Here is a 17,310-nt window from a genome sequence, read left to right on the forward strand (position 1 = left end):
TGTCAATTTTCATTAAGTCCTTACAAGAGTATATGAATTCTTATAAAAATTTTATATAATCGAGGTCTAAGAAATTCTATCTAATAGGAATTTCTGAGTGAATAATATTAAGATGTGCGGGTAGAATCATAACATTTTTTGAAATGATTTATATATGATTAAATAATGTAAGATTATTCGGGAGAACTGATTTAACAATGATTAATAACATTTTATAAATTCTATAAAATTGTTTTAATCTACCGCATTCATAAACGTTATAAAGTATACATACTTTTTTCAAATTTCTTAGAAATACATTAACAAAACCAAAAACAGTATAACACCAAAAAAATTTTGAAGTTTTAACTATGAATTAAGTTACCGAATGTATAAATATGTATGATTATATATAAAATAATATAATTATATATATCTATGTAAAACTATATAAAAGAATATATGATTATACATATTTTTATATAATTAATTTAGAAAGATTTATATAATTATGTATAAATATATATAGTTATATAGGACTATATATGAATTTATATAATTATATATATTTATATATTATTATATATAATTAAACATAAAATTTTTTAAAAAATTAGATATAATCATATAAAATTATACAAAATTATATCAAATTATATAAAATTTTATATAATTATATATAATTTTTTTTTCTCGGGACGTTTTAGATGATTATGCATAAACGTATATGATCATATGAAATCTTATATGACTTCATAAATTTCTTATAAGAATTCAGATAATTAATAAAAATTTATGTGATTTTAAATAAAATTATAAATAAATTTGTATAATTACAAAAAAAGTTTAACAAGGTTATATAAAATCATGTACGATTATGTAAAAGTTTATACAGTTTCGTGAGTTTTATATATAAATTTCTATGTTTTATAAGCAGGTTATCTTAAAGAAACTTATAATATTATGCAAAACACAAATGTCATGAAATTTGATCATATTTGGTACATTATTTGTGTAGGATGCATCAATTTGATTATTTGATTTAACTAATATGCTATGGATTGTAAATACTTATAAGTGTAAAGCAGACTAGAAAAGCAGACGAGGGACGCGCGATATTCAAAGTTGAACAGCATTGAGGTGGTACATGAATTGGATGGGTGACAATTTAGCAAAATAGCAGTTAACCGATACAATATATTTTTTTTTTCCTTTAAATTCGTTCATACATGATTATATATCATCAGATCCTGCTAATTTTTAGATCTAATCATATTTAGGTTATTATATGTGTAAATAAACAAAATCATTTTTTTCCGGGTATACATATCTTTATATGATTATGTAAGACTTTAAATGATAATATATGATTATATAAGATTTTATAGGACCAATTTCATTATAAAACTTTATATGATTTTATATGATTCACTTTTATATGATTTATACATGATCATATAAGAACTTTTTTTCCCATGATTTTAAGCTGATCTGCGATATCTGGGGTATAATAGACCATTTGAAAAATATTCGCTACAGAAAAATTATTTTTTTCCTAAACGAAAATAAATTTGAAAAATTTATTGATTAAAGGTCTCTTTTAGGTCAATACACTGTAAAAAATTCGGGGAGTGTTCAACAGTTTAATATAAATTCAATTGAATGTTGAAACTCCGGACCGGAGTGAATTGGGAGTGAAATAAAATCCGCGTCACTCCGAGAACACTCCGCTAAAAAAACGATTTATCACAGTGTAGATTACATTGTGGTGAAAATAAAAAAAATAAAAATTTCAATAAAACTGCACTGTAAAAAATCGGTGGAGTAAGTCCAAGTGGTGTAGGTGTTAAAATCGGCGGTGTTAAATTTCAACACCGAAAGCGGTGTGAAAATAACAGGTCTCTAAGATCGATTTATTGCTCAAAAGTCCATTATGTATGGGAGTTTCATAAAATTCATTCTCACTGAGCGTCTACGTCGAGAAAGGAATATGCATACCAACTTTCAAGTCTATAGGACCTATAGTTTCAGAGATCTTGGTTGCTATGGCAACGGTTGCTATGGCCACGTTTGCTATGGTCACAATTGCTATGATAACGGTTGATATTGCGGTTGATATGGGAAAAGTTGCTATAATGACGGTTGCTATAGTAACGATTGCTATGAAAACTGTTGCTATGGAAACGATTGTCTGATAACTATAACAGGGCTATGCTGTTACTCTGGTCGTCCTTAATTTACCTTCTTAAGGGCGCCACTGGAAGTGATAACGGCCTCCCAGAACCGGATCTTAGATCATCAGGGTCGGTGTAATTTATTTAATTGTAAGGGAAGGATGAGGAAGGATAACTTATAAATAATTTATTTCTTCGATTCACAATTTAAACCTTTTTATTTATTCAATAACCTATTTAACCTTTTTGACCTTTATAAATCTTATTCACTTATAACCCTTTTATAAACCTTATAACCTTATATCTTTTATAAACCTTATAAACTTTTATAAACCTTAAAACCTTAATTAACCTTTTATTTATTGACCCGCAATATTTCCATTTACTACTAATTTATTTATTACCCGCAATAATATTCTTAATAAAATTAGCCAACTACCTTTGGCATTTCCACACACTCACACACACAATTGTTAAAAATCGCTTAACCTTCGCGATACTTAACTACTAAATTTTCCATTAAAATTCTTATTTATTTTACTCACACACTCACTCTGCCCCCTGGACTTATTTTACACACACTGAATTTAAATGATTTTCCCGCAATAAATAAATTAATTAATTTAGAAAATTATAAAATTATTAATTAATTTATTAATTGATTTCCCTTTTTCACTTTTGATTATTATTCCTTTTTATTATTTTTTATCACCAATAACTTTTAACTTCAATAACACAACGATCGCGACGTTACCAATTCATTCAACTCAAGTTCCGCCATTTTTTATCAGCTTTTATCACGTGCTTCTTTTCAGGTACTTGGTTCTCACAATATTTATTCTTATTTTTATTAATGCCTTTTCTTTCATTATTTCCTCTATTTAATTAATTATCAATTCATTAATTCCCTTAAATTTTCCTTATTAAATTTTTCGTGACTTTGATCGCGGACCTTTTTATAATTTTTCCCTGATACAATTTCTTATTAATTTTATTTATTTTATTAATTTTACTTCTAATTAATTATTTTTCGACTAGCGGCTATGACTAGATTCGACAGCTTCCGGTGCGTGAGTTACCCGACCCACCTGGAAACTTCTAGAATAATTCCGGCTACCTGCCTAGAATTATTTGACTATGTAGAAGCTCCGGCAACCTGCCTGGAGTTAATTAATTACTTATTTTCATATAATTACGTCCGAGTTTAATTTATGAAATTTTATTTACGAAATTATTTATTTAAATTACGAGCAATAATTTCCGAATGTTAAGACGCGACGTTACCGGACGTATACCATGTATTTAATAAAATTTTCCGGCTTACCGCCTGGAATAAATTTTATAAATACCTCTTCAATCAAAACACTCCAGTTCCTTTCCTCGTCGTGTCTTTGTCCGGGTCTCGTCCTAATAATTGTCCTCGTAAATTTTTTTGGTCTTATTGTGGTTCCGTCTCTCTCTCTCTCTCTATACTCTCCTCTCTCTCTCTCTCTCTCCTTCAACTCTCTATCCGTTCTCTCCTTCAACCTGTTATAATCAGACGTATTCAATAATATTTATAAGAAATACCGGCTACCTGCCTGGGATTTGTTAATAAAAATCGAAAATATCATCGCTTGGTTCCACAATAAACTCAAGCTATTAATTAAAATTTTACCTGTTATAATTAAATTAACGGCGTCTGTTTTAGCGTCTGTTGTCGCGTCACTTCGTTGTTCTCTCCCCACGTCTCTACGATTCGGATGTTCCGAGGGTTAATGCCCGATTCTCGTTCCGGTCCCCGTTTATAATTGCTTGCGCACCCTTGACTTTGGTTGTCCTTTTCTCTCCTACTTAACTCTAAGTGGGGTCGACGGTCGAGCAAGTGAAATTTCCACTTCCGGACGACTAGTCCGTACCTACCCGGAATACCCTGAGTGGTAATGTCACATGACCGACAGTACACATAATAGATTCTATTTTGGACTTAATTGAACGCGGTAAATACGAATTTACCCCGTTACATAACGGTTGTTATGACAACAGTCGCTACGTCATCTGGCAGTAGCCAATCAAAGAAGCTCGTTTGATAGATGGCTAATAAGAAGAGAGGATTCATTAAAATGCTCAAGACTCCATTTTGAATAGGGATTCATAAAATCCGTTCTCAGTGAGCGTCATATGTGAATGAGTGAATGGTATTTCGCTTATATATACCCGATGAATAAGTTTTTGTCTGATTATATATGATTATATAGGTTCATATATTTGATCATATATGATTACATATAATCATATGTGAAGTTATATATAATCATGCATGATTATATATAGGGGCATATATAATTATATATAATTATATATGACCCCATACATAATTAGATCTGATCATACCTGCCTGTTATATATAAACCTATATATAAGTCTATATATGATCAGATCTGATTATATATAAGTCTATAAATAATTAGATCTGATCCGATTTGATTATATATGAGTCTATATATATATATATATATGAGTATATACATATATATATATATATATGATCATACCTGGCTGTTATAACCCCACAAATAATCATATATAAGTCCACATATGATCAGATCTGATTATATATGTCTATATATAATTAGATATGATCATACTTGACTGTTGTAACTCCACATATAACCATATATGAGTCTATATATGATTAGATCTAATCATATATAGACTCATATAGGATCAGATCTGATCATATATAGACTTATATATGGTTATAAATCGAGTTGACAGCCAAGTATGATCATGTCTAATTATATATAGACATATATAATCAGATCTGATCATATATAGACTTATATATGGGCTTATAACAGCCAGGTATGATCAGATCTAATTATGTATGGGGTCATATATAATTACATATGCCCCCATTGATAATCATGCATGATTATATATAACTTCATATATGATTATATGTAATTATATATGATTATATATATGAACATATATAATCATATATAATTAGACAAAAACTTTTTTTATCGGGAATATTTATTAGTTTATAGATAAATAGATTTGATTATATGTATCTAATGAATTCTATTGTAATTTATGTACAAAACTAAATTCATCATTAGGTGCATTATTTACGTAGGATATGTATTAATTTCATTATTTGAGTTAAGAAATACCATCAACTCTTCTATATTGTAAGTTCATAACAGTCTAGAGAATCAAACTTTAATCCGGCGATCACCAAAGTTATGCAGCATCGGCGTAGGACATTAGTCGGACGGGTGACCCCGTAGTAATGTAGTAGTCAACGGATAGTAATTTTATTTTTTTTATTTGAATATAATCGACATTCATATTGATGAAGACAATAAATCCAAATTATATTACTTAATTAATAATTTACAGATATTCTAAATGAGATTCTAAATATGACTATATTCGTTCATGCATGATTATATCTAATCGTAAAAGATTATATATAATCAGATCTGGCCAATTTTTGGATCCAATTATATATGATCACGTATAAATAGATCTGATAATATATAATCATATATAAACAGATCAAATTATGTATTATAGACCTGGCCAATTCTTAGATGTGAGCATAAATAGACAATTGTGCATGATCATATATGATTAGACAAAATCTTTTTTCATCGGGTATTTTGAAAATAATTTAATGGAGATTAGTTCCATACTTTTCAAAAATGTATTTAGTTCAATAAAAACGGAAAAAACATCAAAATAGTTTAAAAAAATTTCCTGTCTGTCAAGTCTGAAACCCATATGCATGATAACTTGCGAAAAAATCCAGTAATTAAATCAAATTTTTTTTTTTTTTAAATTCTTTGAAAGATTTGTAGGTCCCCGATTGAAAATGGCGAGGCAACTTAGTGTCGTTTGATTACAACTAATAAAAGAATAAAAAGGATGTATAAACTATATATACATATTTATGTAAAATTAACATGGATGGAGATATATCTATACACTATACGTACATTTATTCCACCAGGGGCGCTTGCGCAGCGCATTACCATCTAGTACAGCTGTTTTTTTTTTGTATTATTGCTAATAGGTAAGCCTGAATTTTTTCAACTCAACTTTTTTTTTTATTTACATTTATATATATATATATATATATCTTACTATAGTCAGATCACGTCAAGTGGACCCCCCAATTTGCCAGTTGATCATAAAAATTCAGTCTATGTATTTTTTCCTCAAGTAGTCACTATGAAAAATTAATCCCCCCGGCGATTTTAATAAATTTTCATTTTAACAATAATTTATTTTACAATGAAAATTTTGAGTATTTTTAATGAAAAAATAGATTTCTAAGCAACCGTTGAAGATAAATTTTATTAAAATAGTAATAGCTTAGAATTATTTATTTATTATCCTATTGTTAATTAACTTTTAAGTGAATAAATTCATCTTTCATTGACTTCTCGTTAAAAAAATGAAGTTTTTTTCATCGGTTACACGTGTTATTTATTAAAGTTTAAGATCCCTGAAGAAAATTTCACTGCTAGCGATTAGTTTAAACAATATGAATTTATTTATTGACGCGCGCGGGCTACCGGGTGCTCTCAATACAGTGCACGGCCGAGCGTCTCAGGTTATTTGCAGCTCCAGTCAGTTATAATTAAAATAATAACTAAAAATATTGTTATTAAACACATTTGATTTCTTTAAACAATATCATGAATGATACGATAAAATAATTTTTCAAGGTGTATCAAGGAAAACTAACTAATAATTAAGTTTCATTATTAGTTAGGTATGACCTTTCATAAATTTATTCAAAATTTTGTAAAATTTCATAAAATTATATAAAATTTCATAAAAATTTTACATGTTTACTATCAAGATCCGAAAGAGTATTAGTAAAAATTTTTTGTTTAATTTCTAAAATTTTTTGAAATTTCATGAAATTATGTAGTTTTATTGAACTATAAAATTTTAGAAATATTTTTAAAAATTAATTAGAAACCAAGAGATAATTTTCATAAAATTTCACATAATTTTATGAAATTTCATGAAATTATCTCATGGTTTCTGATAAAATTTCATGTGTTTTTTTTAAATTTCATAAACCTTTATAAAATTTTGTAAAACTGTAAAATTTCATAAAAATATATAAAATTTCATACCAATAACTTCTGCCCGACAAGAAATTTTTAGGTGCACCCACTTGAGACTCAATTGGGTTTCCTAATGGGGCCCCTACATTGGGATGTAAGGCAGAAACGTACTTGGGCCCCGATTTTTATAAAAGTTCACAAAATTTTATCAAATTTCATAAAATTTGAGGAAAATTATCTTATGGTTTCCATATACAATTCCATGATATTTTTTACATCTTATAAATTCTTATAAAATTTTATATACTTTTTCCAGATTTTATAAAATTTTAATAGTACAATTTTATGAAATTTCATGAAAATATTCTTTCCCGTGTTATTATATCGCGTTAAAATTTTTTTTTCGGAAATTGGCGGAATTATGTTCTATAATAGCTCAGCGCGGGGATTGCTTCCAAAATCTGATCAGCTCAAAAACTTTACAAGCCGCGGTGGATGCCACCTTAACCATAAAAATCGGTCCATTCGTTCGGGAGAAACCATTGTCGAAGGAATTAAAAATAGTATATTACACACCTAGGGAAGTAAAGTAAGAAATGTCTCAGATCACATGTAATGTCAACAAACATGTGATCTGAGGCTTTCTCATTTACTTCCTGAAGAGTGTATACTATTTTTCTCATCGACGGGGGCGGAAAGCGGCAGCTTCGTTTTGCACAGCGGGACGAAAGTTAACGCTTTCCGCCCGGAGGCGAGAAAAAATTTTTTTTTTAGTTTTTTTTAAATCGCTCAAAAATAACTATATTAATCAATTTCAAAATAATATAAGCTCTAGATCTCAATAAAAGCCGTCGATTGCCGCCTTAACCGTCTCAGTCGGTTAATTCGTTCGAAAGATATCGTTGGAGAAAAAGTGGTAAAAAACATTTTTTTTTTTTTTAACAATGGCAGACAAAAGTATTTTCGAACTCGAAGAGCTCGAAAATGTAGTAACAGCAATTTTTTCTAGCTCAAGGAGCTTGGAAACAGCGGGAAGTTTTGGGGCCGACCCACAGGGTCAAGCGATATGGGTGCTTCCGTTCTAACTGTGATATTCAATGTCCTGTATTGTTTGTTCTCACAGGTCATTAATTAATAATCAATTAATGAAATTTTTGTGTTAATTGGATAATGATGAACATATTCCAACATTATTTTTCTATTATACAACTTGCCACTTAGAGAAAACTTATAATATATCACTTAAATGTCAGTACCGCGTCATATCCATTTCTAGAATTTACCTATAAATTGTTTATTTCTTTTGTCACAATAAATGATTTAAACTAATTACCTCATTAATTTTAATGTTTATGATCCAACTGAAAAAAATTGACACACTTTCTGTTTAATGTATTGAATTAACATTGAATTCTGTTTCAATAACTTTTGTCTTTAAGAGGGTATTCTGGTCTAGAAAATTTGAAAAAATCGATTTTCTTTTTTTTTTGTATATTTTTAAAGTTTAGACTCTCAAAAATATGCCCTTAAACGAATTTTTCAAAATTCGAATTATTTTCGGAGATACAGAGGATTTTGTGATGCGGCATCTAAGCCGGCCGAGTGCAGCAAATCACACATTGAACGTTAGATATTGCCGGACGACTTGAAGACTCGTTCTTTTCAAGAAGAAGGCCCAATATATGGAGCTGGGATCGCCAGTTGATCCCAAGTGAGTATTAAATATTATCTGAGTTATTTTACTGAAATTGTTTCTCAAACTTCAAACGCGTTTTTCTCAAAACTACTTTTCTTGAAGTGGTTGACATGATATCTCCAGTTTTACCTTACCGATTCCTTTAAAATTTGGTGAAAATCTTTTTCATATATCTCTCTATCGCACCAACCTTGGATTTTGGAAAATTTTATTTTCAAGTATTTTTAAAAAATTCGAAAACATCAAAAAAACGGGGTAAGAAAAAATTTTTTTTTAAGTAGACGTCATTTTGTTAAAAATTTTTTTTTTGGTTGGCCAAGGTCCATGTGATAGCGACATCTTTACTAATGAAAAATTTTCTGAATTTGTTTGTTTTAGATCACTACAAAGGTTGGAATCATGTCAACCAAGGAGCACCGTTTTTTTTGTAGTCCGCACTTCACCGGCCTGTAATGCAAGGACTTTTTTATTTTTTATTTTTTTTTTATATTCCTAAAATATCAATAAAAATCACATAAAAAAATGGATACTAAAAATGTTCTTCATTTTTGTTTATCCTACTTTGACGAATACCTAAAATTTAGGCTTCTAGATTAGAATACGCCCTTAAATTTTAACGAATTCTTGAATTTGAATTTGTGTGACGCGAACACCATGTTCCTTAAGATTTATGAAATGTCAAGTGAACCATCTTAAAAGTACGTCACCTGAGTAATATTTACAAACACTGAGTTGATGAAAAAGTGCCAAGAGTTGGTGTCATGTTAGAACTTAATTTTAGAAAGGTTTGTCATAAATTGTCTTGTCAATACCGTGGTATTGATAGACTTCATTAACTATTAATTTTTTCTGAACAAAATATTAAATTCTTGTACTTAATACCAGTCTAAACTTTACAGTAAATGGATAATATCAAATACATAACTGAATAATTAGAGTTGTTATTTAAAACGAAACTGTCAGTACCGTGTCTGTCAGTACCATGTAAAAAAATAATAAAAATAATATATAGTTATAATAGTTAGTTGTAAAATTATTTTAATCAATTGTAAATCTTCTTAAATACAGGTGGCACCAATACTTGGTGCTAAAAAGCTACCTGGTACAAGTGACAATGAATTTATTCAATGTTTATTAGTCTAATTAATTAATCTATTTTTTAGTAAGTTCTATAAATTAGATTATAGTTGCTATAAATTATAAAGTTAATCGTTATAATTGTTATTAATCATCATTAATGTATTAAATAATTATAAAAAAAGAGTTTACAAGTATTATAACAAAATTTATAAATAAAATTAATAATTTTCTCAAACAACTTCTACCGAATTTATTTTATATCAATACCATGGAACGCAAAATTTGAAATTTGTTTCTCGTTCTTGACGCTTTCAAGTTGCAGTAAAATCCTCTCAGATTTTTATTTTTACAGTAAAATAGGTAAGTAATGTGCATAAAAAAATTGAAAAAGTATAACTTCAAAATCTTAAAATTTTTAATAAAAAAAATCACAGTTAGAACGGAATCATCCTTATAGCGATTTTTTTTATTATTATCCCGGGAAAAAAAATTTAGATCTATTCAGATCAAATTAGATCTGATGTTTCAGATCTGAACAGATCTGCATTTCGGCCAGATCTGTTTAGATTAAATTAGATCTACTCTGATCAGAATAGATCTGCTTAGATCTGAACAAATCAAGGTAAATAAAAAACACTCTTAGATCTGCTCAGAATAAAATATACAATAGTTATTGATCTCGACGGTAATATAAAATGAGTATAAGTAATGAAATATTGTCATAAATTAGATTGATTTTTTGTTAAATCAAAATGATTATAATCAATACGAAACATTTTGCATAAATATAAAGGATCACTTTTTTATAAACAATAATGAGAGTAATCTCATTTTAACATACATAAATAATTTTTGCTTAAAGTATTTTATACTTATTTACCCAAGAAAGTCATGTAACGATGTATATGAAGTATCTATATGAATATCAGATATAATCGATAGTAGATTATTATCATGTTTATGTTTTCTATGATAAAAGAATTATTAGCTGAATAAACAAGGAAAAGTATTTATTTTCATTACGATAGACTTTTTACAATTATTAACATTTAGGTGAATGTGTCAAAATTCAGCTAGTTAATCTTATAATTATAATATAATGTAAAGAAATGTTTCTTCATAATCTGTACAGATCAGAGCAGAACTAAACTTTTTTTCCCGAGAAAAAGTTATATCAGCTCAGATCAGGTTTGATTTGTACAGGTCCAATCAGATTTATTTATATTTACTTCATAAATTGATAGTTTAATCGATGCTGATCTATTTTGATCTGACTAGATCTAGGTTGATCTGACTTGATTAGATTTGATCTGACTTGATTGGATTTGATCAGGGTAGATCTGGCCTATTTTTCCCCAAAGAAAAATGTTATATCTGATTAGATCTAGTTTGGGACTAGATCTTTTCCCGGGATTCCACACTGAAAGAAAATTAAGGGGATAGTTCCCATAATTTTGTGAAATGTTTTCCTATACCAGCAAGGAATTACGACCATAAATTATGGGAATAGTTCCTATAATTATGGGAATGATACTCATAACATTAAAGGAATGATTTTCATAATATTATAGGAATAGTTCCTATAATATTATGGAAATCATTCCCATAATATATAGGAGATATCCCTATGAATTATAGGAATCATTCCGATAATATTATAGGAATGGTTCCCATAATAGTATGAAAACGATTCCCATAATTTTATAGGAAAGGTTCCCATAATGCAATTGGAACGATTCCTATATAATTATGGAAAACATTCCTATAATATTATGAGATTAGTTGCTATACCATTATGGGAATGGTTTCCATACTATCATGAAAATATTAATTCAAAGAAAAGTGTGAAAATCACTTCTGCAATACACAGAAATATTATTAGGTATAAAAACCAAAATTCAAACATTGAAAACAAAAATCGTTCCATCGGTTGACCCTACGGGCCAGCCCCAAAACTTCCCGAAGTTTTCAAGCTCCTTGAGCTCAAAAACGTTGTTGTGAATACATTTTCGAGCTCTTCAGGCTCGAAAATTTTTTTTCATGATACCAGCATCGAAACTTGAAGTTTCAGTATCTCTACAGCCCGTCGAAACAAGCTAGTTTCAAGCCGATGCTGCAAACAACTTCTAAGCGAATTCGTAATTCACAAATCCCTTCACAGCGGGCAGAAAAAATTGTGTTTCTTCCCAAGGGAAAAAACACAATTGTTTTTGTTCTGTGCTATTTATATTTAATGTTTATTTGCAGCCTTATTACTCTCATTTGTTTACTTGTCACTTCAGTTCACTCATTTCATTTTTTAAGTGACAGTTTTAATTAACCAAATTAAATTACTAAAAAATAAGTAAAAATAATATTTTTGTATTATTTACTATTTAATAAGTGGCTATAAATCACATATTTCTCATTCTCTAACAGTTCTCCGCATCATTCGCTTGAAATTAACTTATTTCTTACTGGCTGCTGACACTGAATCTTCAAGCTCCGATGCAGGTAATCATGAAAAATATAGTGTGTGACTCAGGATAAAACACGATTTCAGATTGCGGGTGATATCAGCCCTCGCCTGCGGCTCAGGCAGCCAACCTCACCCTAGTCTGAAATCGTCTTGTTTCATCTCTTGTCACACAATATACTATTGTGTGCCGTTATTTTCGAAATAACCGTGTTTACCATTTTTTTTTTCAACAATATCTTTCAAAAGAATTGACCGATTGAGACGGTTGAGGTGGCAATCAATGCGTTTTATTGAGCTCTACGGCTGATCAAATTTCGAAATTGATTTACTGAGTCATTTTTAAGAAATTTCGAAAATACTAAAGAAATTTTTTTTTTTTAATTCTTTCGTTAACGGTTTCTTTTGAACGAATGGACCGATTGAGATGGGTAAGGCGGCAATCGACACGTTCTAGTGAGTCCCAGAGCTAATCGATTTCTGGAATTGATCGAAAAAGTCGCTTCAAAGATAATCGAAGGAAACCGTTTTTCACCATTTCTTTCTCGATCTATATCTCTTGAACGAATAAACCGATTGAGATTATTGAGGCGGCAATCGACGCGTTTAATTGAATGCTAAAGCTGAGTAGATCTTAGAATCGATCGATCGAGCCATTTCTCGTAGTTGTGTTTCATTCATATATATATATATATATATATCGCGAAAATCAAGTATCAATTTAGTACTAATCACGATACAACTGTCGCTCTCCGTTGGTGATCAATAAGCGCAATATTTTTTTTTTCTGTGTATTTTTTAGTAAAATTTACTCTATTTTTTTCTCCGTGTAGTAAACGTTTGCGCAAAATACATGATTGTGGCTTATGCGCATACGTTACTATGGGACACTCGTAAATTTTGTACCAGTTGTCTTTTAGTCCGGTGTTACTATGCACCCATAGTAAAATTTGTAAGGAATTTTTCACAGTGTACTGTCGGTCATTCCTCTTCGACAATTTCACTCCTACAAAAATATTTTTTTAATATGAATTTATATTTTACTTTTAAATTATTAATTCATTTTCTTATTTCTGATTTTTAGTTTAATATTTTTGTTTAAATATCCCGATTTTTGTCTTTGATATCACTATTTTTTCAATTTTACTGTCACGATAGTACTGCTACCAGTTGATAATGGAGAGAAAAAATAAAAAAAATTATTACAACAGTAAAAATATGTGGCAGTTAAATTTTTCGTGAATAATCATTTAAACGGTTTTAATGAACTACGATTACGCACATCACAATCGACGCACTAGGGGCTTCGGTCTAAATCATTTTTTTTTTTTTAATTAATCTCACCATTAGGGTGACCCAAAAAAACCGACTATTTTATTTTCGAGTCTATTATGAAAATTTTTTGGTTTAAGTTGTTTTCACCCTTAACGGCCACATGGGGTGACTAGTCACTCCAGGCTTAAAAAAAGTGGAAGTAGAGGTATTATACCTTTCAAATAAATTGTTCAAAAAACTTTCAAAAAAAGGGAGTTACTCCGTTTGGCCGTTATGTGGTGTGGGTGAGTCGTGGCCGTTAAGGGTTAAGAAGCCTCTCCAAAAATTAGTTCGATACAAAATTATCAGTGCAAGAAAGAGAGTCCCGTTTATTTTTCTGAGTTTGAGTAAGAAGTCCAGTAGCGTATCCCCTTAAGCTCGGAAAAATTGTTGTGAATACATTTTCGAGCTCTTCGAGCTCGAAAATATTTTGAATCCGTTGTTTTCGAAAAAAAAACGTTTTTTATCATTTTTTTTCCAACGATATCTTTCAAACGAATTGACCGATTGAAACGGTTGAGGTAGCAATCGAGGCGTTTTATTGAGTTCTAAAGCTGATAAGATTTTGAAATTGATTTATCTAGCCGTTTTTGAGAAATTTCAAAAAAAAAAGAATGTTAATTCTTTCGTTAACGGTTTCGCTTGAACGAATGAACTGATTTTGAGGGTTAATTTGGCATTTGACGTGGCTTATAAAGTTTTAGAGCTGATTAGATTTTGTGATCAATTCACCGAGCACATTAAAAGTTATCTAAAAAATACATTTTTGAAAAAATTTTATTTTTGGAATATCTTCGAACGCAACCTACCGATCATGCTCAATTTTTCATAACTTTTAGATATTAGAAAGCCGCGTCAAATGACACCTCGAATTTTTAAAAATCTTCAATTTTTTTAGCAAGAAGTTAAAAAAATAGTTTGTTTCTCTGGGGTCACCCTACTCATCGTGAATTAACGAAATATTATACTGAAATATGTTCCTTAACAAATTTCTTTTATAGTGGTATACAATTTTCACAACTTTGTTCTACTTTAAAAAAGGAAGAGAGGATTTAAAGTCAATGAAAGAGTCAAGAGCGAAAGAGTGACAGTAATGCACACTCAACGCTTTCGCAATGGAGGTGTGCAATAATAATGATTAAATATAGTATATGTATAAGACTATTAATTATAATTTATTTCAATTATAAGGGTTGAAGTTTGACATTCAAAACAATGGTCGTTCTTTTATATAGTTTATAGTGAGGTTGAAGTCACGAAGGGGTGAAGTAGTAGGAATAAGATGACAAGAAAAATAAATATATTTAGCGCATGTGCAGATGATAAAAAACCAGAATAAGAATAGTAAGAGAACCCTTGGGGGCTAGTGTTGTTAGTTGACCAGGGTGAGAGAAAGAGCGAGTACGATCGGAAATACTCGGTATGGACAGTTGAGAAATAAAGAAAGAAAATAAGGGTAGTCAGAGAGGGGGATGTAAATGCCCCTGTGATGTATCGGATCGATGCGCTAGCATCCGGACATTCTTACTTTACTGCTCAACCTAAAAACGTCCTCCAAGATATATTATTTATTATTGTATTATTTAAATACTTGGAATTTGTTTATACAGTCATATATTATGCCGACAGTAAATTATTAATTTATAATATATTTATCTACATACATATTAGGGTGCTCCATTTGAAACGAACATTTTTTTTTTTAGCAGACACAAGAAAACTTTGTTATTTATCTAAAAAAAATTGTAAGCTTACTATAGTACTAATCTTTTTTACTGTAAAATGTTTAAATGCATGTATCTCATGAACAGTGCACTTTAGCAATATAAGTGTTATAAGCAAATTTGTAGAAGATAAAATTTCCTAAAAGATTGGACCTATGTATATTTTTTGTAAAATGAGCCGTTTCTTCACTATTAACAAAAATAAATGAAAAAATTGACTTTCGGAGCTAATACAATCGACATGGATCGAGTTAGACCAAAACCGTTCTATACACTTTTAAAAAGCAACAATTACTCTACAAATAAAAACTGGTTTCAAAATAGCTCAAAACCGGGCTGAGTTATAGTAATTTAAAAGAAAAGTCATTCGATTTACATGCTTTTTAAACGGGAAAACTTTGATGCTCGAGAGGAAGTACTTAAAATTAAAATTAAGAGCTGAAATTTTTAGGGAATTTTTCTCTTAATATAAATAAAGAAGTTTTCTTGTGTCCGCTAAAAAAAAAATGTTTGTTTTAAATAAAGCACCCTAATACATCTATATAATATACAATTTATTCATTTGATTATTTTATTATTTCCACGTTTTTTAAGTCATGATAACAACTTTGATAAATAGAGACTGGTATTTACGACATTTTCTTGGGCGTCGTTGGAAAATTCAATTGAAAGCGCACGGACTCAGGATGTTACGCAATTACTCCAATACCTTATGGAAGGATAACATTTACGGAGGAAAGAGTGCCAAGAATTGTTAATGAAACTTTGAATTGCTGTGCGCAGTTCGTGTTGACTATAAGCTTCAGAAAAAGGAAAAGTATAAGAAGAAAATGAAAAGGAAAACATGAGGCTTTGGTTGTCTCGTTTCTTCAAGTTCTCGTGAATCATAGCTAGTGGTCACCAGTCAAACTAAAACTACTACTCAACTATATATATACATATATATTCGGAACATTTCAACTAAACTAACCACACCACCCGTAGTCTAGCAAACTTTACTAGTTCACTAGCAACTTTTTTCGATAGATATATTTTCCGGTTACTACTAGTGTTGCGGGAAAAGCCTAGTTGTACTGTAAAGTTACTTGGCATAGCATGTCATGGCATTGTAGTACGTTGGAAGGACTACTTATGTTTGTAGGGAGTTAACTTTTCTGTGAGAGAAAACTGTATTGAAGATGAAAAGCACCTAGGAAATAGAGAAAAGTCCATGCGTGTTTTTGAACGCGATATTAAAGTCAAATAAAAGACTATCGTATTTTCTATTAATTGCCAGTGTATGCTATTTTCCCATTGAGCTCTTAATTTTTATGTTCATTACAAATTTATTTAGCTTTTTTTTCTTTTTTTCGAAAAAACTTTATAGATATATAGATGTATACTTAATAACGATTTAATAGATAATGCTAGTAAGAAAGTAAGTGCTAAAAAGAGCTCATAAACGATAATAAATAGTATATACTACATATTGAATTATCTTATTTTCTTATTGCACTAAATGCAGCAATACGGTTTCTCTTGGTAATGATGGACTTATATTAAATGTAAGATAACTATAAAATTGTAATGACTAGTCATAAAAGTAAAGCTTCCGTCGCTCATTATTAACGGTTCGTGCTAATTAATTAACTAATATCAACATCAACATAACATTAGTATTCCACGATCTTAAAATAATATGTATTGTTTATTCTTTTTCATATTTTATTTTTATTTCTATCATGAACTTTAACGGAATCAGAGCACACATGAATATACTAACTGATATATATTGTTCTATTGATTGAAGTATGACTGATACTAATAAGAGATAATA

The sequence above is a fragment of the Microplitis demolitor genome, chromosome 3, assembly GCF_026212275.2.
Source record: "Microplitis demolitor isolate Queensland-Clemson2020A chromosome 3, iyMicDemo2.1a, whole genome shotgun sequence".
Taxonomy (NCBI): domain Eukaryota; kingdom Metazoa; phylum Arthropoda; class Insecta; order Hymenoptera; family Braconidae; genus Microplitis; species Microplitis demolitor.